Genomic DNA, 25,392 nt, shown 5'->3' with positions numbered 1-25,392 from the left:
ATTGCTGTTAAATGCTAATATCGTTTAGAAAGGGCATTTCGTACGCAATCTTAAATGCAGACCGTTTTCTCCAAAGCACCTGATATACAGTTTCATCACTAGCTAATGTGTGCTGTTTGTCCAGGGGCCAGACACACACACACACGCATCCTCTCGAACAGGCTGGAGGTCAAAAGGTCGTGACCCCATCGGTCTGTGTGCCTCGCACCACCGTACAAACCCGAGTCATGCTTACTCTTGAGCTAGTCATAGATTATCCTCGATTCTGGGGGTAATTTGGAGCGAAGGGAAGTTGCCAAAAATAGAAGGAGCACCAAAGCCTCATGGTCACGTTCAGGGCATCTGGGGAACAACAGAAAGCTTCTCTAGGATCCCAGCTGTCCTTGGGGGAACAACAGAAAGCTTCTCTAGGATCCCAGCTGTCCTTGGGGGAACAACAGAAAGCTTCTCTAGGATCCCAGCTGTCCTTGACCTCAGCGTCATTTCACGGTGACTGTTGAACCGTTTCCCAAAACGTCGGAGGACTTGAACACGGGTGTGCTGGCGGTCGAGACGAAGTCACACGTAACGACCATGTTCACCGTCCAGTTTGTTATGGACTCGGTGGCCAAAGAAACGCATTTCTCTCTTGAGTAGAAACATTATCTTCAGGCTACAAGCCAGTCAACTGTACTGAGTGACGACTGATATGGTTATTACTCTGCCATGTTTCTCCTGCTTAAAAAAGAGAGATGGGTTATGTCAACACCAGCGCATTATGCCCACCATGGAAGATTGGGCTGTGTAGGCTAATGACGTCCATTGATCCTGGACAGAGTAAAAGCTCTTTCCTTTTGAAACCCACTTCTGGTCAAGGTCCTCCCTCCCCTCCCCTCCCTCCTCATTCTCTCCCCCTTTCTGTTTTGGGTCACGTTGGCATGGCGACCAGCCTTTTTCCGACCTCACGCGAAGGTGACATTCTTCGGAAGTCTCGTTCATCAAAGCCCCAATCTGGGAGCAGAACCTCCAGCAGGTGTATTTTTGGGACCTAGTCAGGGAGCCACTCGGCCCTCTTGTCTTTCCTCTCCATCCAATCCCCTCGCTGCCTTCTCCGCTTTCCCCTCTTGCCTTTCCTCTCCATCCAATCCCCTCGCTGCCTTCTCCGCTTTCCCCTCGCATGCTTTCCTCTCTCCGCAGGGACACGTCGGTACAACCAGTGTCTAATTGGCACGTACAGCTGACATTTAGTCTCTTTCAACGCCTGGCTTGACTTCCTTCCAGTGAGTGAAACACCTCATTAGGTTGAAATGATTTCTTGCTCTCTTGCTCGTGTTAGTTTGTGAGGTGAAGGCCGGCGAACCTTCTGAGAAGAATTTTTAATTGTAGTTTTAGTCGCTTACTGAAAATGGTGGCGGCTTTACAAGTCATATTTTAGTATAGTTATTTTTGTTGTGGTCGAGATTTTAGTTAGTGGCACTCAAGTTAACATTTTACTCAGTGTTTCAGTCGTTTTCTCAGTTTCCTGATACTGTAATGAATTTTGCTGAAGGATATTTCCCCTGGCTGTAAAGTGTTTGTATTTTATTTTTTTATGCGAATACCAGCGAATCGTTTTCACTGGGGAAAGTAGTCCTGTTGTTTGCGCAACTGTTCACCATAAGATTGATACAAGATTGGCACACGCAGAATCAAAATGGAGATTTTAGCCTTTATGAACTCCATCACCAGACACAAAATGGTGGTTTCCCTCCACATCTGGTAAACAAAACTTGCTGTCTTTTCACACCAACCCTGTTTGGGATGCCTTGAGCGTAAGCCACCGCCGGCACAAAATGGCGGGTGAGTGGAGAGAAACTCTCCTTCATCCCTTTCTAATGAGAGCTTGGAGGAGAGCTCTGTAGAAGGCCTTTAAGCCCCAGAGGACACAAAATGGAGGATTCTTCCTGAGCAGCTCAGTGAAAGGCAGTTCACTCCAACCCACTAGGCTAGGATAAAAGCCCTGTCGATAAGCCATGGTCTGACACAAAATGGAGGACGGTCAGAGGGATGAGCTGCTGGTGCAGAGCAGGGATGTGCAACCGGCCAGGTACAGGATTAACCTTCCTCCCTAAGGCCGCACTTCACTGACCCGGAGCCAGGGGCCGTATAAAGCAAGTAGGTGAGCAGTCTAATGGACCCACTTGTTCATTACATTATGGCCAAGGTTAAGGTAACCGCGTTTGGCGGATTATGTGAATCCTAGCGCCCTTCCTGTGTAGTCGGGTGTCCATCTGCAGGGAGCTCGATGCAGTCAGTGCGCGAGGCTAATCGCTAAAGAAGTTAGTTGCAGTCCGAAGGGCATCTCTCACCACTGAAACGAAACTCCCCCCCCTTCACCTTGAGGGTCTAACACACACACACACACACACACACACAAACCACACACCACACACACACCACACACACACCACACACACCCTCTCTCCAGAGCCATGTGTGCCCCACATGGCAGCTCTGAACACGACAAAGAAAAGAATAAAACACCTCAGTGGAAGGGAGGAATGAGGGGTGTATTTACGCTTGTGTGTGTGGTGTTGGTCGGGTATGACTGGTCTATTGTGTGTGTTTGGGGGGGGGGGGGTAATGATGGTCATGGGCGGCAAACACGCTGCTGTTGTCATTCACAGACAGTTTCTGTCTTTGCATGTGTCACTTCCCTGGCTGTGTCCCTCAGCCCCCCCCCTCTCCCCCCCCCTCTCTCTCCCCCCTCTCTCTCCCCCCTCTCTCTCCCCCCTCTCTCTCCCCTCTCTCTCCCCCCCTCTCTCTCCCCCCCTCTCTCTCCCCCCCCCTCTCTTCCCCCCTCTCTCCTCCCCCTCCTCTCTCTCTCCCCCCCCCTCTCTCCCCCCCCCCCTCTCTCTCCTCCCCCGCCTCTCTCTCCCCCGCCTCTCTCTCTCCCGCCTCTTTCTCCCCCCCCCTCTCTCTTCTATCTCTCCCCCTTTCAGAAACCGCCTGCCTGTGTCTTTCACCGATACTGTAACAAAATCACACAAAACACCCCTTTTGAAAATGCAAATTAATTCTATTTATGGTCTATTCCTGTCATGGAATGTGCCTGTATTGTACAAAGTGTGTGTGTGTGTGTGTGTGTGTGCTGTCCTTCATTCATTCATGCTGTAGCGTGTAGCGTGGTGTGCCAGGTTAAGACAATGCGCTAGGTCCTCTGCCTCTCCCCCGGTGACGGGAAGGGGGGAGGGGGAGAGGGGGGGACAGCTGCAGAGAGGAAGAAGAGACAAACAGCTGCTCTGAAGAAGAGCTTGAAGACTTTTAATAACTCTCTTTCTCCCCTCTTTTTTTCTTTTTCTGCCTCCTGTTCTCCCTCTTCCGGGCTCTTTACCCTCTCTCTCTCTCTCTCTCTCTCTCTCTCTCTCTCTCTCTCTCTCTCTCTCTCTCTCTCTCTCTCTCTCTCTCTCTCTCTCTCTCTCTCTCTCTCTGCAGGAGAAGAACAAAGATAAAGACAAGCGTTTCCGTCCCCTCTATGACATTCCTTACATGTTTGAGGCCCGCGAGTTCATGAGGAAGAAGCTCAGCGGGAAGAAGGTAAGGAACTACTGCACACACACACTGCACGCACACACACACACACTACGCACACACACACTGCACATTCTATCTCAAGTTTATATTGCTTTCCTCTCTTCTCTTTTTTGATTGGCTGATATCCAATAACATTAGGGCTGCACCCCATTCTCCATGGTAACCAAATGTCAAAGTTTAATCAAGATATCTGATCTGATCTCTCTAGATCAACATCTCTCACTGCCCTCCTCAGAGCCAGCTCTCCATCTCTCTTCTTAGCCTCAAAGGCATTGTTGTTTCCACACACACACACTTACTTTATTGATTGTCTTGGTAATACATGCTGGGTCACTATGATTTACATGCACTTCACAGCAGGACTGAAGTATGAGTCAAAACACTGCAGCCCCCCTCCACACACACCACACACACACCACACACACACCACACACACACCACACACACACCACACACACACTACACACACACCACACACACTACACACACTACACACACTACACACACCACACACACCACACACACTCCATGACCGCACAAACATCCAGGCCAGCTTACTATTTCACACAAGGCTGGAGGATTTTCATCAACGCAAGTCATATCCCTTTTAATCATCGCCTCTAATGTTCTTTTAATGATGGACACATTCTTGTGGGAGTTGGGAGAATCACCGTCCACCCCCCGTCCACCCCCGTCCACCCCCCATCATGGAGCAGCGGGAGTAACAAGGTGGACGTAGCCCGTCCGACGCTGGACGGGGACGTAGCCCGTCCGACGCTGGACGGGAGACGGAGGAGCCCTGCAGGGGGGCTTCCACCCAGGAAGTGCTTTTGTTTTGTCGTTGTTGTTTTCCTCTGTCGGCCGCGTGTGGTGAGAGCGTGTGCGTGAGCTAGCACACTGGGTCATAACACAGGAGCCCACATCTAGCCGTGTAACGAGGGTGTTAAACTGCCGTCGGGACTGTCATCAAAATCGCATGTTCATCATGTTTGGGCCCATTAAAACATAACGGCTCTTGTGAGCCTGTGTACGTCCCCCCCCCGTCCCCCCTAGTGTGTGTGTGTAGTGTTTTACGATGGCGGGGGGTTTATCTGGTGGTTAAATGACAGCCCACCCTTCGCTGTGAAGTGTTTACGCATGCAGGCAGAACGGCACGCGAGTGTGTCAGCAGCTCTGCACCGTCCAGGGAGGGTCCCCATCAACGCTGGGCTGGGGGGATTTGAACTGTGGTTTATGTCACGCTTGATTCAGGGAAGTCTGATGCTGGGTCGTTTTAGAAATCAGCTCCAACACCACCCCAGCCCCTCCTTCCCTCTCCCCTTCTGCCTCCCTCTCCCTTCCTCCCTCTCCCTTCCTCCCTCTCCCCTCCTCCCTCTCCCCTCCTCCCTCTCCCCTCCTCCCTCTCCCTTCCTCCCTCTCCCCTCCTCCCTCTCCCTTCCTCCCTCTCCCCTCCTCCCTCTCCCTTCCTCCCTCTCCCCTCCTCCCTCTCCCTTCCTCCCTCTCCCCTCCTCCCTCTCCACGCCTGGAGGCAGGTCTTGATTGGAGTGTGGTGTTTACGAGTGTATATTGTGGTGTTTATATATTGTGAGTGCGTGGGGAGGGATGTTGTGGGAATGCGAAGGGAGCTTGGTGGGAATGAGATGTGTGAGGAGGGGTTTGGAGGGCGTGTTGGTTGAGGTGTGTGTGTGTGTGTGAGAGAGAGCGGATGGATGGATGTTGTTGAGGGTGTTTCGCAGGGTTTCTGCTCGGCTGAGTAACTTTACGAGTCGCGGGAAGAGAGAGATTGAGTCCTCTCCAGTTGAGCCAATGTTCAGCTGCCTACCAGACTGCCTCAGCGCTGAGAGCCTCTTAGACCAGTGGTCCTCAGGGACCCCCTGTCCTGCATGTTTTACATGTTTCCCTGCTCCAACACACCTGATTCAAATGAACAGTCGTTACCAAGCCAACGGAACAGGACGGAACGGAACAGGACTTTTGTACCAGAAAAGTAATCAATACTGAACGCTCACACTTTAATATTTTATATATTTATTAGTTTATTTGACAGGGACAATGCAGTTAAACATAGCTACAGAGCAAAGTTTGGAGCTGATGTGATGCACATAGAGTTTATAGCAAGAGCTAATTTTCAACTCCCGTCCCTGGATGGGCCTTTCTACAATAGCACATAATAAAAACAATATACAATTTTAAAAATACAGAATAAAAAAAATACACATTCAGAACACACGCATTCTAAGAACTAATTCGAAGGGTACACAATGCAATTGTACTAATTGAAAACTCATTCACGCTCAGACATTTACATGGGTACAGTTTTGGTTTGCTTTCAGCCATGCCTTAAGCCTAAAGGTGAACATTTTAAACTCAGAAATGATCTTAATCTCTGTGGGCAGTGAGTTCCACAGTTTACAAGCCCTGTAAGAAAAGGCTGATGTGCCAAAAGATGTCCTGCACTGTGGGATTTTACAATTTTGGTTTAGGGAGCCCCTTGTCACTCTACCGCTATTGATCCAATATGGTTAACCCTAGTTTAAACTGGGTTTTCCTGTCTTTGGGCAGTGCGGGGGCACAAAGACAGCTGGTAGTGGAGAGGTCATCATCTTAAGCATGGAGGAATGCTGTGATTGTCAGTTAAGGTTAGCATGGAGAACCGCCACGATAGTAGCTGCTGCTGTTTGTCTGCAGATCCCAGACCAGAGCACACATCAAACGTCTCTGTCTCTCTCTCTGTCTCTGTCTCTCTCTCTCGGTCTCTCTCTCTCTCTGTCTCTCTCTCTTTCCCATCACCCCCCACCCTGTAAACGGCAGCCCTTGCTCTGTGACATAATCCAGAAGCTAGATTTTGAGAACTTTATAAGTAGTTCTTCTTCCTCCACACCAGGTTCTCATCCTCAGCAGAAAAAGTCCAGACGAGGAAGTCGTATTAATCCACTTATCGGAGGGGAGCACATGCGGATAATCCCGCACACTCAAAGTGGCTCCTGTTACTCGCACAAGAGTTGCAACTGCAAACGGCAGGCCTTTTATATTGAGTTATTAGTATCGAGTGGTGGGGCGTGAGAACATGCGGTGATGACTGAATCGGGTGGAACATTGTGTGTGTGTGGTCTCACTGTGACCTGTTGTGTCATTGCAGCAGGATGGTTTTTGTGTGACACCTCTGCCTCCTGGACTGACACAGCCTCCTCCGCAAAACCCTTCAGTATGCAAGCCTGGCTGTTTCTCTACACTGCTCAGATTCAGCACTTATGAAGTCTCTATTCGTTCCTCTCCATCTCCAAGCCTCACTTCTCTCCCTCTCCCCCCCCGTCCTCCCTCCTCTTCAGAGCTTTAGGAGGGGAGGAATGACATCTGTATTGAGGAGAGCAGCTCGCTTCTTAATCCATCAAATATGTATTAGAGAGTTCCCCTCATGCGGCCTGCTAGTCTGCATGTGCTCCCGTCACCCACCCTGTGGCTCAACCACGCTCACGCTCGCGCACACACACCACAGGCCTGGAAACACTGTGTGAACACGCAATCACACTCACTCTTACACACAAACACACACACTCTCATGCAGAAAACCATACTCACACACTCTCGCAGTCAACCACATCTCGCTGCCCCCGGTTGCAATCTAAACGGAACATTCTTTCACTGTCCTCCCCTCCATCAGCAGACACCCCCCCCATCAGCAGACCCCCCCCCCATCAGCAGACCCCCCCCCCCCATCAGCAGACCCCCCCCCCCATCAGCAGACCCCCCCCTATCAGCAGACCCCCCCCCCCATCAGCAGACCCCCCCCATCTCCTCCCAGGACCCTCTCCTCCTCTGGGATCATCCACAAACGCCTGTCTCTATCTGGAGATCTGGGATTGACTACAAATACCTGCCTCTATCAGGAGATCTGCTAGATGCTCCGTCAGCGGAAACTGCCAGATTCGCTAATCAGACGTAGCTTTGTCAAACCTTTTTAATCTGTCATCTCTTTCACTAATGGGGCTGGCCTGCCCCTGTTCCGCACCCTGCTTTGGAATCTGGAGATTTAACTTCTCAGATTGTTGTTGGGTTGTCTCCCCCCCCCTCCTTGGCTCGTTTGCTCAGTCACATCTTCTCTCTCTCCTCCCCCCCGCCGCTCCTTCTCGTCGCCCATCTAAGCTCGTTACCCATCCCCAGCCATGCACAGTCATTACCAGCGCTAACATTCGGAGAGACTAGGCAACAACGCAATAAAACTAAAAATGACTCAAATAACCCTCCTTCTTTCATGCCTCTATCTGGTGATCAGTGTGCTGGAGCGAAACGAGGGGATCTCAGCACGGGAAACCAAGGGCTTCACGACCCCTTCCTGTTTCAAAATAAATGGAGGGATTCAGCCATTGCTATTTGGTCTACGTGTGTATGGTGTGTGTGTTTGGCGTGTGTGTGTGTGTGTGTGAGAGAGATGCAGGGAGCTTTGTCGAGGACAGGTGTCTGTTCTGCCCTCTCTCGTCCTTGTCATGCGATGGCCCGCGGTTCCCATGGCGTCTCTGACATATATATCTCCATCCCATAATAGGCTCATCTAGTCTTTGTTTGGTCTAATGTGAATTAAAAGGCTGGTGGGGGGGGGAGGAGGATTATTATCAGTTTGTTTTGCTGCCTGCTAATTGTACTGCCCTATCAAATTGACTGTGAGGTAGACACACACAGCCACACACACACACCCACACACACTCCTCTTCTGGGACTATCTACAGTCCACACTGACATGATTCAAACTGACTGGGTGACCTTGAAACTAGTGTGTAACCTCACGCGCGCACACACACACACACAGGCACAGGCTGATTTAAATGACGAATAACTCCTGTCACAAATCCGGACGTATTAATCGATGCCTAAAACCAAGTGCGTTGTGACATCATTAACTGGAACCTGCCGTTTCCAGGTCAACGTGATGGTGGACTACATCCGAGCCGCTACCACGGCGACAGAGACCGGCACCGTCCCCGCCTTCCCAGAACGCACCTGTGCCACCGTCACCATCGGAGGAATGTGAGTCAAGTCCTCCTGCTGTCACCCTAATAACCCCCTTATCTCTCTCTGTCTCTCTGTCTCTCTGTCTCTCTGTGTCTCTGTGTCTCTGTGTCTCTGTGTCTCTCTGTCTGTGTCTCTCTGTGTACTGGTACTACTAGAACATCACATCTGAATCTGAATCAGGGCCTTTGTTGAGCTGGATTAGGTGTGAAATAGTTATTGGCCCTTGGATAAAAAGAAAAATCTAAACCGCTTCAATTTCAGAGGACAGGTGGAGAGAGAGATGTGGGGGGAAGGAGGGGGGAGAGGGGAAGGAGGAGGGAGATGGGGGAGAGGGCCACACAGTAGGGGAGCTAACTACTGCTAGTGCCAACAAGGCTGTGCCCTAGATGGAAGATTCTAGTTATGGAGTCATGTTGGAGAGAGGATGGGGATGTTTTCCAGCAGTTCTATTGTCTAGAATGGCTGTTTAAGCCCCAGGTCATCCAAGAATTTGGTAAATCGGAAAAAGATGAAAGATACAGCTGTTGTTCGTGGCATTTATTTGAAATACTAATCTGACTGCACGTTGATGCGTCCAGGTAAGCTTCCATAAGCATCCACCGGCATTGGAAGCAATGCAAACTGTATCAGCAGTTGGAACAGACTTATTTTACCGGGAGATTTGAGGATGCTGCGACATTAAGAAATGTCAAACATCATTCAAACGCCACGGCTGCTGTCAAAGTGAAACGCTCAATTAGTCTCAGTAAAGAGAATGTCAGGAGAACAGAGGAGACGAGGACAAGACTGAGGCGCTTTGAACTGAACATCCTCTCAGCTCTCCCACAACAGGCTGTGTTAGTGGATGTGCTCTGAGAGACAGGCTGTGTTAGTGGATGTGCTCTGAGAGACAGGCTGTGTTAGTGGACGTGCTCTGAGAGACAGGCTGTGTTAGTGGATGTGCTCTGAGAGACAGGCTGTGTTAGTGGACGTGCTCTGAGAGACAGGCTGTTAGTGGACGTGCTCTGAGAGACAGGCTGTGTTAGTGGATGTGTTCTGTTCTGAGAGACAGGCTGTGTTAGTGGATGTGTTCTGTTCTGAGAGACAGGCTGTGTTAGTGGATGTGTTCTGTTCTGAGAGACAGGCTGTGTTAGTGGATGTGCTCTGAGAGACAGGCTGTGTTAGAGAATGTGTTAGTGGATGTGTTCTGACAGACAGGCTGTGTTAGTGGATGTGCTCTGAGACAGGCTGTGTTAGTGGATGTGCTCTGAGACAGGCTGTGTTAGTGGATGTGCTCTGAGAGACAGGCTGTGTTAGTGGATGTGCTCTGAGACAGGCTGTGTTAGTGGATGTGCTCTGAGAGACAGGCTGTGTTAGTGGATGTGTTCTGAGAGACAGGCTGTGTTAGTGGATGTGCTCTGAGAGACAGGCTGTGTTAGTGGATGTGCTCTGAGAGACAGGCTGTGTTAGTGGATGTGCTCTGAGAGACAGGCTGTGTTAGTGGATGTGCTCTGAGAGACAGGCTGTGTTAGTGGATGTGTTCTGAGAGACAGGCTGTGTTAGTGGATATGTTCTGTTCTGAGAGACAGGCTGTGTTAGTGGATATGTTCTGTTCTGAGAGACAGGCTGTGTTAGTGGATATGTTCTGTTCTGAGAGACAGGCTGTGTTAGTGGATGTGCTCTGACAGACAGGCTGTGTTAGTGGATGTGCTCTGACAGACAGGCTGTGTTAGTGGATGTGCTCTGAGACAGGCTGTGTTAGTGGATGTGCTCTGAGAGACAGGCTGTGTTAGTGGATGTGCTCTGAGACAGGCTGTGTTAGTGGATGTGCTCTGAGACAGGCTGTGTTAGTGGATGTGCTCTGAGAGACAGGCTGTGTTAGTGGATGTGCTCTGAGAGACATGCTGTGTTAGTGGATGTGCTCTGAGAGACGGGCTGTGTTAGTGGATGTGTTCTGAGAGACAGGCTGTGTTAGTGGATGTGCTCTGAGACAGGCTGTGTTAGTGGATGTGTTCTGTTCTGAGAGACAGGCTGTGTTAGTGGATGTGCTCTGAGAGACAGGCTGTGTTAGTGGATGTGCTCTGAGAGACAGGCTGTGTTAGTGGATGTGCTATGAGAGAGGCTGTGTTAGTGGATGTGCTCTGAGACAGGCTGTGTTAGTGGATGTGCTCTGAGAGACAGGCTGTGTTAGTGGATGTGCTCTGAGACAGGCTGTGTTAGTGGATGTGCTCTGGTAACTTGGGCCGCGGGCCAGTATTTTTCCTCGCCACAAGATGACGGGCCAGAGTCTGGGTTACTGCCTATTTAGACGCTGCGATAGGTGCCTTTGCGATACGTGCACTCGCAACAACTAGGCCTATTAACCATGTGAATGAGCCCATTGGTGGTCTGTTTGAATAATTTCATTATTTTAACGAACTCTCTCTATCAACATGGTCGTCACTGTCATCCCAACGTGGTGGGTCGTCATCGTTGGTGCACATAAAAACTGTCTCATCCAGTGAGAATAGGATTACTAGGACCTAGCGAAGGTTTTGATGTGAGGTGAAATCGGAACTTCACATTAATGCGAGCGCGCATAGCGCGCGAGCGAAAGGTTTTGCATTAATTTCGGTGCAAAATAGGTTTTAAGCTTTATGTAGCCTAACCTAAATAAACATTACGTGGGACTCATATTCTTATATTTTCTGGAAATTACAACCCAAATGTTTACCTGAAAGATTCAGGGCTTTTAAGAAGACATTTTGTTCCCACCCTTGCAAGAACCTATAGATTTATGAAGTGACAGATCTTTCTTTTCTTACCTGGCTTTTTCAGTTCCTCCTGGGATCTTTTTCCCTTCCATTTTATTCTTTTCGCATCAGCTTAATCTAACTAACTCCCTCCACAACAATAAATGATGGTTTAGGGTTGTCTTCATAGCAACAACTTGGTACACATACTTAAGAGAGCATGCGCGACAACTGAAAACAGCACTTTTTAATGCACGGTCAGATCATGCGCTTAATTAGATTAAAACCTAATGTAGCCTATTAGCTTACTTATCAGTCACACAGTAACTTAACAAACTTAAGACATATCCTTTTATTCGGTGTGTGAAAAAACTAAGAGAAAGCAGGCGATCTTCTGGCCTAATTTATAAGCGGGCAGAGTGGCCCACCGTGAATTCTCTCTATTCTCCCGATGGCCACTCCGGGCCTGAAAACTATTCATTTCTGCTTGGATCATACGTCTATGGTAGCGATGACATAGCGAGAAAATACTTCAGAAAAGTCAATGACACCATACCCAGTTTCCGATTTCAAAATAAAAGTCGACGGGGGAAAAAAACGATACAAAAAATATATAAGCGGAAATATTTTGACGGGCCAAATAAAATCGCTGGCGGGCCACAATTGGCCGGCGGGCCGCCTGTTGCCGACCCCTGCTCTATACCTCTGTTAGTCAGCAAAGGTTTTAATGTGTTTTCTCTCCCCTCCCCTTGCACACACACACACACACACACACACAGTAACATAGCAGAGGCGTTGGTGAGTAAAGGTCTGGCTACAGTCATCAGATACAGACAGGATGACGACCAGCGATCCTCCCACTACGATCCTCCCACTACGATGAACTCCTGGCAGCAGAGGCAAGGTGAGGGAAAATCACACACGCTCTCACACACACACACACACACACACACACACACACACACACACACACACACACACACACACACACAGATGCTCACAGGCTCTCTCTCTCTCACACACACACACACACACACACACACACACACACACACACACACACACACACACACACACACAGTGTGGCTGGCTGTGTTTGGATGATTTCCCAGAGCACAGGTCAGGATGCCTCCTCTCTTCTATCGCTCCAAGTTATGGCCGAGCCCCACAGACTCACTTTCCACAGGAAATATCACCCCCTCCACGCACACACACAGGGCACACACACACACAGGGCACACACACACAGGGCACACACACACAGGGCACACACACACACAGGGCACACGCTCGCACACACACAGGGCACACACACACACAGGGCACACACACACACACAGGGCACACACACACAGACACACACACACACACACACACAGGGCACACACACACACACACAGGGCACACACACACACAGGGCACACACACACACACACAGGGCACACACACACACACATTCAGTGCTAAATCAGACCTTCTCTTTATACTCACCCTATGAATATAATTAAATGGATGTGCAGCATCAAGATTTACTATGGCCTTCATTACACTGCTAAAGATTGAGATCTACCGTGTTAGGAATAGATGGCTCCTCATGCCTCCCAAGTCTCTCTGTTCATCCTCCCTCTCTCCCTCTCTCCCTCCCTCTCTCGCTCTCCTTCTCATTCTTTCATTCTGCCTAGTCTGTCGCGGCTCCTCTGTCTCTTTGTGACTCCATCCCTCCTCTCATCCATCCCTCCTCTCTCATCCATCCCTCCTCTCTCATCCCTTCCTCCTGTCCTCCCTCCATACTTCATTGTTCCTGGTTCCAAACGCATCTTCCCGTTACATTTGCATTTTGCACCGTACTTCTAACTGTAATATGCAATCACTTTCCACTGCACTTTTACACTTTTTTAGGATAGCTTCTGTCCATACTTTATTGCAATACACTGTATATCCTGCACTTACTGCTATTGCACTTCTGGTTAGACCTAAACTACATTTCATTGCCTTGTACCTGTACTTGTGTAATGACAATAAAGTTGAATCTAATCTAATCTAAATGTGAACTCTCTCTGGAGGTGGAACTGTCAACTCTGCCTTTTTTATTTTTAGCTGCCATCACATTGATCATTACCCATCAGCGTTTAGGTCATCACACACACACACACCACTGGCCTTAATGGCTGCTCCCTCCTAACTCTCTCTCCTCCCTGATTGATCACAGGGCCATCAAGAATGGCAAGGGGCTGCACAGCAAGAAGGAAGTTCCAATCCACAGAGTAGCCGACATATCTGGGGTGAGTGTGTTTTCTGATTGGGTGTAATGTGTCCAGGCAGGCGTCTCCACACCCTAGCATGGCCTAATCCCGCCACACACTCAGCATCCAGCATAGCGTGATCAGATATCAGAAGAGGGACGCAAGTTGCATGAAACACCGAAATCTAAGCGAAGCCTAGGAGACACACACACAGACACACACACAAATACACACACACACACACACACACACAAATACACACACACACAAATACACACACACACACAAATACACACACAAATACACATACACACACAAATACACATACACACACAAATACACACACACACACACACACACACAAATACACACACAAACATACACAGACACACACATACACACACACACACAAATACACGTACACACACCCACACAAATACACACACACACACAAATACACACACACACACAAATACACACACAAACAAGCTGTTTGATTCACAACCTAGGAGACACTTGTTGTCTCTGCAGCATGTGGATACTCTAGTCACGAAGGACTGTCCTTTCCAAACTACGTTCCACATCTAGGTTTCCCAGATCTGCTTCGTGAGACCTTTAGTACAGTTGAAAAAGGGTCATTGTGCTCCAGTTGTCTATGTAATCCACAACAACGAGTCAGATGGCTGAGCGGTGAGGGAGTCGGGCTAGTAATCTGAAGGTTGCCAGTTCGATTCCCTGCCGTGTCAATTGACGTTGTGTCCTTGGGCAGGGCACTTCACCCTACTTGCTTCGGGGGAAATGTCCCTGTACTTACTGTAAGTCGCTCTGGATAAGAGCGTCTGCTAAATGACTAAATGTAATGTAATGTAACTAACAGTAAGTCAAGGCACATCGGACCATTTATTTACATTTTGGGTAATATTGCACAAAGTGATGAAATACACCCCCACTGAACACTGAACGTGATCGATTCTGTTCTTCATAACCTTGATGATCTTGATAAAGAAAGCACATGTTTTTTGTAAGAACACTTGGTTAATATTTCGTGAATTGATTAGGTACACCCAGACTCCCTCTGAACACTGCCTGTGATTGGTTCAGATGTTCTTTATTAGGCTCTGAAACTCTTCAGCAGTGTAGTTCATCTCTGGCTCTCAGTCATGGGTGGTTCATGCTCTCAAGATGATGCTGGCCATTTTGTCTCACAATTTTACAACTTGGCTCTGAGAGAGGGCATGATATTTGACGTTGGTATTGATTACGCCATGATGAAATACTCGGGGGTAAACTCCAATGCCGTGCTACAAGATGACTCCTCAGAGCTGCTGGGTGGCCAAGCAGCCTCCTATGTTCCCCAGGTGGGTACGGCCTTAGGAGGCTTCACACCAGTTCCACATGCCGTGGGTCTTGGTGCGCTGATCATCTCCATGATGCTGGAGATAGCCCTGGCTCCTACTAAAAAGCCCGATAGCGTAGCTGGCATGCTCCGTCGTGTGTTTGCGGAGGAGAAGGCGTCTGACGTTCGGGACACCATGCATGAGTACATGAAGCGTTACCAGATGCACCTACGGAGCGACGAGATGCTGGTGGCAGAGACGTGTCGTCTGGAACAGCAGCTCAGCAGCCATTTGACCCGTCTGAGAAACTCCATGTTGGTGGACGGGCAGATGAACTCTCGGGCGTTGAAGCTCTGGGTGAACGGTGCTGCCTTCCATACACAGATGCTGATACAATACGCTCACATCAGGTCCAAGGGCTCCCCTGACAACGGCTTCAACCTGGACAGTTACTCAACGACCATAAACAGCGTCATCAATTTATATCAGAGTGACCTACGTGACCTGCTGGAGAAATATAAGACTTATTAAGATGTCAACCATCTATTTCGACCGAAGGCCTTCACCCGAGCCAATCGCAGCTTATGGCACTCCAGTATACTCACAGTGTGTCATTGTTGAAGGAGAATTGAACAGAGCTAGTTCAGTTATTAAAGGCCTAAGATTGAGTCAGAATTCAAAAAATGCATGCTGCGATAGCTCTTCGACTTTGGGTATATATATTGACTACATGTTCTCCATCTATAGCTATACATTTAATAGGTATTTTACTGACCTGAAGAACAACCTAAACATTCTCACGCGACAGCAACACTACTTTACTCTAAGCCTTTAACCCACTTGTTGGGAAATGGCTTTATTATTACCTATGTGAATTCATTTACATATGTTATTACAGTGTAATATGTTAATGTCACGTGTAGTAATGTACTGACTAAACACAACACAATTGTACTTATTACATGTGTAATAAATGTTGTTACAACCTTGGACCTGCATATAGTTGGCCCAGTTACTTTCTCCTTGTGCCATGTTCCTGAGTGGAGTCACAACAGACATTCAGAACTGAGTCTAGATATTGAGATACTCACGTATGCATGGTTGACAGGATTGTGTATTCGTATTGTGCACTCTCACACTCATATCTACAATACCATGCTCTTCTTCCTCTGCATATAGAAGTGGCCCTCACCACCTTCTCAATCAAGCAAAAACTTTCAATATAGATCCCCACATTCCTGCCTGTTGAGCATCCTAACTTGGCCTGCGTTTACCTGAGGGCAGGAATGGGGAATGAACACAGCCAGCATTGGTTGATGCAACTTGATGCAAAGATTCAACGACTCCAGTTGGATGAATGGTTTCCTGCACGTGATGAAAACAAAACCTTTGAAACACATTTGGGAACTGCAGCCGGTTCCTGGCTAGTTTTCCGGTGAAAGCGTTCTGAGATGGTGTTAGATGACTTTTACTGTCAGAAGGCCAAGGAAGACAATCAAATGAAAAAGAGTTGACTAGGTTTTATTAGCAACGAGCTTGGATCACACCATCAGTCCACAACAGAGTGATAGGCACCCAGATGATGCGGTCATAACTGAGTTTGGAGACTTATCTACTTCCTCGCTCTCCAGAGGTTGCACAAAGTGCATTCCTAGATCTATATGTGTCCTTCTAGGGGCCCACGAAGCGACCTCTTGACCTCACTGAGACACACGCTTAGGGTATACAGAAAATCTGCATATCAGATGGACAATTGCGTCCAGACACAAAGCGAATTCCGAGTCGTTCGGTTGTTCCGAACTTGGTGTGAACTAAATCCCATCACTCAATGCTGCCTAGCGTGATGGATACCTTTCTCTAAGCCTTTAACACAACTGTCGGTTATAGGCACTCATTGTCAAGTGTTACCACGTGAATTCATTTTCAGATGTTATTACAGAGTAATATGTTGTAATACTGTTATTTTGAATAAAGTCTGAATACACCTGCTGCATGTATAACTAGAGAGAGGAAAGATTCTGGGGAAATTGTGAAATATAGCTGTCCCAGCTGTAACCTTTTTATAAAAAATGTTTTACACTCAATCACCTCCAGACCTGTTGTTTGAACTAATATCAAATGTCCATAATGTTCAAATATTTTGTGAAAGGCTACATTTCTCATTTGGTGTACTTGTATCTTCACATTTCTAGAGAACACACACACAACTGCCGTTACTGTATCTTGAAAAGTATGTGTATTCTAGATGAAGATTAAACAGATACAAATTATACCACATGCATTTGTGGCTTCTTGATTAAAGGCAAGGGTAAAGTCATTTTTCTACCTAAAATAAATATCCTGCATGTGTATAAACCCCCGACTGAGTAACTTGGGGGTCAGTCATGTACAGGTCAGGTTGAAGATCTGAAGGGTGAGCGCGTGCAAACGAAGGCAAAAATCCATCGCACGCGTTTGTGACTGTCCTCTCCCTCGGTCTGCAGGACACTCAGAAGGCCAAGCAGTTCCTGCCCTTCCTGCAGAGGGCCGGGCGCTCAGAGGCCGTGGTGGAGTACGTCTTCAGCGGCTCCCGCCTCAAACTCTACATGCCCAAAGAGACCTGCCTCATCACCTTCCTTCTGGCAGGTGAGTGACCCCGGTACCATCCTGCCCCCTCCTCCTCACACACAGCGCTCCTGCCCCCTCCTCCTCACACACAGCGCTCCTGCCCCCTCCTCACACACAGCGCTCCTGCCCCCTCCTCACACACAGCGCTCCTGCCCCCTCCTCCTCACACACAGCGCTCCTGTCCTCGGTACCATCCTGCCCCCTCCTCCTCACACACAGCGCTCCTGCCCCCTCCTCCTCACACACAGCGCTCCTGTCCCCTCCTCACACACAGCGCTCCTGCCCCCCCTTCCTCACACACAGAGGTCCTGTCCCCCCTTCCTCACGCACAGCGCTCCTGTCTTCGCAGCGACCGCAAGGACCTGCTGCTCTGTTCTAACCCGGTTCTCAAATAATACCTCCGAGATATTGTGTGCGTGTTTTAATATTAGAAATGTGTGTGTGGTGCATGGATGGTTTGACTGGGATATGGGCCCGTGTTCCTGTTCTCCGTGCGACCACGGGGTCACCTCGATCAGCGGCCTCTGGCTTTAGATCTCAACATCTGCGACCTTTGACCTCAGACTTGCATCAGTCACCGCGGGAAACCCTCGAAACCCTGCCAACGTTGTACCCTGACCCCTCCCAGCACCACAGGGGGGGCCTGGAACATCTGCGACCTTTGACCTCTTACTGGGCTGGGCGTGAGACTACCCCTCCCTCCTGGATCCCCACCAGGTCACATCGACCCCCCCTCCTCCCGTGACCCCTGACCCCTGTTCTGTTCTGTCGCATCAGCTTTATTCTTGTTTTCCAAGGAGACCGGGAACGAGTTCTCTGTTTGTAGTGGTAGGATCCATTCAGATCTACATTCATGTTAGAATCGCAATCAAAAATTATGTTTTATTGGCACACAAATATGCACATACAAGAAATTTGGCTTCGGTTTACGGTGTGCTTTCAATGTATTCACACAGGATGGATATGAGTTAGAAAAGGCAAGGGCAAGTTGACAGTTGAGGCTAACGTTCATGGATATAGAGGCCCACAAACTTCAGACTTTACCCTGTTCCTGAAGAGCTACCTCCATTCTAATATTCAGCTGGTTGATCAGGTAACTAGTGTTGAATCAGGTCAGATAAGTGTGGTTGGAGCAAAAACCAACAGGCAGGTTTGTCTCCGGGAACAAACAGGGTTGGAGACCCCTGCTTTAGACCCTAGCTCATGTCCAAGTCACTCCCCCGGAACGACAGGCTTACCCTAACCCTGTTTTTTTGCAGAAGGAACAAGTGTGTTTTTTTTCTGGTGAAGAGAGGCAGGCAAGATATATAGATTTTCACAGCCCTGTAAATTGTTCATAGTAGCATTTCCTCTTTCTCTCTGACAGACTGCAGTGATTTGTAAACAGTTTAGATCCCAGCCACGTTGAAGGACCTCTCATCCGCTTGAAAGCGGATAAAGCTCAATTTCGTCTCACAATAAAATCTGACGTTTTTATCAGTGTTTTTGGCTCAGCTGTTTACCAAGCACAGAAACAACAAGCCACCGTGTTCATTCCCAAAAGGACGTCATCACGTCTTTGTGAACGCCTGCTTGTGTTTAATAGCGCATGCCTTGCTCTGAAGATGTGCTTTATCACTTGTTTTCTCTGATGTTTCCTCCTATTGTTCATGGCCCTTTAGCTGCTTGTCCACACCCTGCCAGGCCTTTAGGAAGACTGATAAGCAGTTGACATTCTCGTGGGGCAACTGTACACACACACACACACACACACACAAATGCTACTCATGAAAATGTAATTGTGTGTGCACTCTGTAGAGTTAAAATGATTGTATTCAATTAGTGGGTTATTACAAAATCACACTAAGCACATTATGGCAGTGAGGCCCCAGACAGACGAGCCGAGACTGCACCACACCTCAGCTGGTCTTTAATGCACACACCAGACTGGATAACCACGGATTGATACAAACCATTCCATCCTCCATTTCAATTGGACAAGTGTCCACTCTCATTACAAACATCTCTGACTCTCACCACACACACACACACACACACACACACACACACACACACACACACACACACACACACACACACACAGAAAGAAACACACACAGAAACACACACACAGCCACTTCATATCTGCTTTATCTACAACCCCCCCCCTCTCTATCTCTGTCATATTCATCTCCATGTTTTATTGGCTTATCTCCTCTCCTGGTCTATGTTACATGACAGAAGCAGGATAAGGTGGTCTATCTCCATCTCTGCATGGGAACACCTCCAGCCCTCCGCCTCCGCAGCAGCCTGGCCGTTGTCCCTTCCTGGGGGCTGGGGGGCTGGGGGGCTGGGCTGCTGTCATATGGAGATATGATCGATTAAACACATGTTTAAGCTGTGGATTTCATGTTATGGGGGAGGGAGAGGGAGAGGGGGAGAGGGGGGATGGAGAAGGAAGAGACTGGAATAGAGGGGAGAGGGAGAGCAGATGTTTGTCAAAAAAAGGAAAAAAAAACAATTGCATTTACCATCCAATTACCATGTTACATGTTTTCTGTTTATGTTAATGACATGCTTACAAGATTGCATCCTTATACTTTATTCCTCTAACAGACGTCCGGGTCAATTCAATCCAGTTTTGTCCACCCAACTATTCAGTTGGAAATGGGTTTTACAAATAGAAATATTTGCATCCACAGTTTATGGAAATAATGAGCAAGTCACATACAAATGTAGTCAATCATGCGGTTGAATTGAAGCGATATTTGAGTTCACCCCTCCAGTGTAGCTTGACTGCGTGCAAACTGCAACAGCCCTGCTTAGTAGGTTTGCTGATAAGAATTACAATTTTCGTCTCACAGGAAGTGTTTAGATTCTAGCCTGAACTGGCTTTGCTGTGTGTTGCATCTTTAGTGTGTAGTGGTAGAAAGTCTGTGCTTGTGGTAGAGTCTGTGCTCGTGGGAGAGGGGGGACGGGGAGAGGGGGGACGGGGGAGGGGGGGACGGGGGAGGGGGACAGGGAGGGGGGACGGGGACGGGGGGACGTGGAGAGGGGGGACGGGGAGGGGGGACGGGGAGGGGGGACAGGGGGAGGGGGAAGGGGGACGGGGAGGGGGACGGGGAGGGGGGACAGGGGACAGGGGGAAGGGGGACGGGGACGGGGAGGGGGAAGGGGGACGGGGAGGGGGGACAGGGGGAAGGGGGACGGGGACGGGGAGGGGGGACGGGGAGGGGGGACGGGGAGGGGGGACGGGGGGAGGGGGGGAGGGGGGACAGGGGGAAGGGGGAGGGGGAAGGGGGACAGGGAGGGGGGACAGGGGGAGGGGGGACAGTGGAGGGGGGAGGGGGGAGGGGGACGGGGGAGGGGGGACAGGGGGAGGGGGACAGTGGAGGGGGAGGGGGGGACGGGGAGAGTTTGTTCTAACCCTAACCCTAACCCTTCCCCCTCCCCCCGTCCCCCCTCCCCGTTCCCCCCTCCCCGTCCCCGTCCCCTGTGTTTTCATCACAGAGGGAGGTTGTCTCTTCCTGCATAAAACATGGAGATGACTGAACCCTGCTCTTCCTGGCAAATATGATTCAGCCACAAGTGATTTGTTGAGGTGTTATTTCAGGCACCTGTGTGTTTGAGAGGGAGCGTGTGTGTGTGTGTGGAGGATCGGGCAGCAGCAGGGAAGGGCCTGTATTTCATTCTGTGCAACTCTCACCACGATCACAGATTAAAGCGTTGCATCTTTCCTGGTGGCGGAGAGAGAGGGGGGAGAAAGAGGGAGGGAGAGAATGGGGGGGGGGGTGGAGGGGGAGAAGGAGAGAGGTAGAATCAGCCTGTTGTGTTGTCCTCCACCCTCCTCCTCCACCCTCCTGCAGATCTCTGTCCTGAGAGATCCTGCTCCGCATCAAGGCTTCTCTCCATCTTGTCTGGCAGCCATTATGTCTGTCTATCTCTCTCTCCTCTCTCCCCCCCCGTCTCTCTCCTCTCTGTCCTCTCCTCCCCTGTGTCTCTACTTCTCCTCCCTCTTCCCTCAATCCCCTCTCTCTCCTCCCTCCCTCTCCCCCCATCCAGACTATCTCCCTCCTCATGTCTCCCCCCCCCACACACCCTGTCTTTGTGCTGTATCGGACAGCCACTCTGGGCAATTTAAATGCTAATCTAGGGACTATTTACTGGCTATTAAGAAGTCATTGAGTTGTTTTGTCTTTCCACTGCCGCAGGTTTGTTTGTTTTTGTGATTGAAAGATGTTGTTAGAGGAGAGTTAGGTGTGTGTGTGTGTGTGGGGGGGGGGGGTTGTTTGGACCGGGCAGGGCAGAGTTTTTCTAGCACATTTTGTTCTTGTGTGTGTGTGTGTGTCTGCTAAATGACAAAATGTGTGTGTGTGTGGGTGTGGACTTTCAGGGTGACTGCTCAATGTCGATGAGGACGCCATTATCTCACGCACAGCTTGATCCCGCTGTTTAGGGCTCACCTGACCTCACATTTGTCAAATCACTTCCAGTGTTGTTCAGCAGCAACAACAAGCCTGATTGGACCAAACAGAAGCGTAACTCCCCAGATGACTGCTATTGATTGGGCCTTTTTATAGAGAGGGGGAGAGAGAGGGAGGGGGAGAGTGGGAGGGAAGGAGAGAGGGAGGGGGAGAGTGGGTGGGAAGGAGAGGGGGGAAGGAAGGGAGGGGGAAAGGGAACGGAGAGAGGGAGGTAGAGAGAGGGAGGTAGAGAGAGGGAGGTAGAGAAAGGGAGGTAGAGAGAGGGAGGTAGAGAAAGGGAGGTAGAGAGAGGGAGGTAGAGAGAGGGAGGTAGAGAAAGGGAGGTAGAGAGAGGGAGGTAGAGAGAGGGAGGTAGAGAGAGGGAGGTAGAGAGAGGGAGGTGGAGAGAGAGAGGTGGAGAGAGGGAGGTGGAGAGAGAGGAGGTAGAGAGAGGGAGGTAGAGAAAGGGAGGTAGAGAGAGGGAGGTAGAGAGAGGGAGGTGGAGAGAGGGAGGTGGAGAGAGGGAGGTGGAGAGAGGGAGGTGGAGAGAGGGAGGTGGAGAGAGGGAGGTGGAGAGAGGGAGGAGAGAGGGAGGTGGAGAGAGGGAGGTGGAGAGAGGGAGGTGGAGAGAGGGAGGTAGAGAGAGGGAGGGATAGGGATGAAGGCCTAACTAGACTGATGTTGCTTTGTTAGCACATGTTAAAAGGCTTACCGCCCACCTAAACCAGCATGGCTGCATAAATCAATACTGCGAGGGATGAGTAGCTAATCAGAATCAGAAACTGCTTAACACCAACTACCTTTTCACATGGCAAGCTATTTGCTTTGGTCTGACGTTGCATTACTATAAACATAGTTTAATACATGTATATACCACTGTGTGTGTGTGTGTGTGCTTTCCGTAGTCCCCCCCCCACACACACACACACACACCAAAAGGGGCTCCTATAGGTGTGTTTGTGTTGCTAGCAGAGGAGAGAAGAGTAAAATGAATACTGTTACAAGATAGAAGCTCTTTGCATTTAGTGCTGCTTCAGAAGGGTGTGTGTGTGTGAGAGAGACACACACAGACGGGTGGTGTGTGTGTGTGTGAGAGAGAGAGACACAGAGGGGTGGTGTGTGTGTGTGTGAGAGAGAGAGAGACAGACACAGAAGGGTGTGTGTGAGAGAGAGACACACAGAGGGGTGGTGTGTGTGTGTGTGTGTGTGTGTGTGTGAGAGAGAGACACAGAGGGGTGGTGTGTGTGTGTGTGTGAGAGAGAGAGAGACACAGAAGGGTGTGTGTGAGAGAGAGACACACAGAGGGGTGGTGTGTGTGTGTGTGTGTGTGAGACACAGAGGGGTGGTGTGTGTGTGTGTGAGACACAGAGGGGTGGTGTGTGTGTGTGTGTGTGTGTGTGTGTGTGTGAGACACAGAGGGGTGGTGTATGTGTGTGTGTGTGTGTGTGAGACACAGAGGGGTGGTGTGGGGATTGAAGCTGCGGTTGCTGCTCTACTGAAGGCGTCACCATCAAAGCCCAGCGGAGCAGCGGCCCTGATCAGCATTCTGACTGGACTGTACACCAGAGAGCAGAGCAAGCACTCACTCATACACACACACACACACAGGAACACACTCTAATGCGCACACACTCACACAGGCACACACTCACACACACACACACTCACACACACACACACACACACACACACACACACACACAGGAACACACACACAGGAACACACTCTAATGCGCACACACTCACACAGGCACACACTCACTCACACACACACACACACACACGAGGGCGCAGCTGGTGAGACGATCTGTCCTGCAGGTTGTGCTGTGGCTTGTTCCCAGGTGCCTTTTGTCTTTTGGAGCGGTTTCTCTATCGGCGTGTTCATTTTTGTTAACCTTTCACACGGCTCAAACCCAGAGGCGTTTTGTCTCTGTGCTTTCTCATTGGCTGCCTGACCTGACCTTTGAACCTTCCGGTGTTTCCTATTGGACAGGCATCGAGTGTCCCCGTGGCTCCAGGAACATGCCCAGTGGCCTCCAGGAAGCGGAGCCATTCAGTGACGAGGCCATGCTGTTCACCAAAGAGCTCGTCATGCAGAGAGAGGTGAGGAGCAGTTTTTCTGTTGTTGTTTTGAAACGGTGCAGCTTGTGGCAGACTCCTGGTGGGTGTCTGTGATGCACCACCTCAAGGCCATTCTGGATCTTTACGTTGGCACCAGCGTGGAATTTGGGTACCCGTTTTTCCTGTCAGGGTTTGGGGTCAGTGGTCGGACGTTTTGGCTCTTCTTGTGGTCCTTGTCTTTTCGGTTTCTCGTGTGCCGTCACTGCGCCGCACGACATACGAGAGCTCTGCTGTGGTGACCTGTGGCTTCACTGGGTCTCAACAAGGGAGGGAGGGGGAGAGACACGTAGAGAGGGAGAGGGAGAGATAGGTAGAGAGGGAGGTAGAGAGGGAGAGGGAGGGAGGGAGGTAGAGAGGGAGAGGGAGGTAGAGAGGGAGAGGGAGGTAGAGAGGGAGGTAGAGAGGGAGGTAGAGAGGGAGGTAGAGAGGGAGGTAGAGAGGGAGAGGGAGGTAGAGGTAGAGAGGGAGAGGGAGGTAGAGAGGGAGGTAGAGAGGGAGGTAGAGAGGGAGGGAGAGAGGGAGAGGGGGAATAATTAGGTTGACCCTAAATAAGGCCCTGGTCATGCTTGTCTCTCTCATTATCTTTCCTGAGGTCTGTGTCTGTCAGGCTGTCCTGGGGTCAGCGGGTGCCTGGTTAAGCTGATCTGAGGTCTGTGCCCTTGTTTTGACCAGTTCCACACCACTCTCCTCATCTTATTCACATGCTAATGTGGTCTTTCTGAACACCATGAATGAACTGGAGCCAGCTAGAATCCAAGGTCATCCAAACTGTACATACACTCTCCCTCCTTTTCTCTCGGTCTCTCTCTTTCCCTCCTTCTCTCTCTCTCCCTCCTTCTATCTCGGTCTCTCTCTCCCTCCTTCTCTCTCGGTCTCTCTCTCTCCCTCCTTCTCTCTCGGCCTCTCTCTCTCCTTCCTTCTCTCGGCCTCTCTCTCTCCCTCCTTCTCTCTCGGTCTCTCTCCCTCCTTCTCTCTCGGTCTCTCTCCCTCCTTCTCTCTCGGTCTCTCTCTCTCCCTCCTTCTCTCTCAGTCTCTCTCACTCGCACACGCACACACACGGCTCGGTAGGCTGGGCCTTCTCTCCATCCCCTCATGCAGCCACTTCCACAGGCGTCAGCGTTTCTTTCAGGTGTCCGGCAGGTCAGACCTGGAGAGCCATCTAATGACACCTGGCTCAACCTGGAGCTGCATCAACCTACCGGCTGTGGCTAATGCTCTCTGTCACACACACCTCTCACTCACTCACACACACACCTCTCACTCACTCACACACCTCTCACACACACCACTCACACACACACACGCTGCCCTGTGTGTGTGTGTGTGTGTGTGTGTGTGAGAGAGAGAGAGAGAGAGAGAAGGTGAGAGGTTG

The 25,392-nt window shown here is 49.9% G+C and overlaps 1 long non-coding RNA gene across 1 annotated transcript; it reads left to right on the top strand.

Annotated features, from left to right (window-relative positions):
- Window positions 1-3,451: 3,451 nt before the first annotated feature.
- LOC134016385 (uncharacterized) lies at window positions 3,452-24,008 on the top strand. Its single transcript, XR_009929494.1, has 6 exons — window positions 3,452-3,555; window positions 8,468-8,574; window positions 12,050-12,174; window positions 13,480-13,552; window positions 17,334-17,475; window positions 23,893-24,008. It is a non-coding gene; the product is annotated as an uncharacterized LOC134016385 (long non-coding RNA).
- The last annotated feature ends 1,384 nt before the right edge of the window (window positions 24,009-25,392 follow it).

This window comes from Osmerus eperlanus, unplaced genomic scaffold (assembly GCF_963692335.1).
Source record: "Osmerus eperlanus unplaced genomic scaffold, fOsmEpe2.1 SCAFFOLD_408, whole genome shotgun sequence".
Lineage (NCBI taxonomy): Eukaryota > Metazoa > Chordata > Actinopteri > Osmeriformes > Osmeridae > Osmerus > Osmerus eperlanus.
Note: the sequence above shows the minus strand (reverse complement) of the source record. Positions and strands in the feature narration are given on the sequence as shown.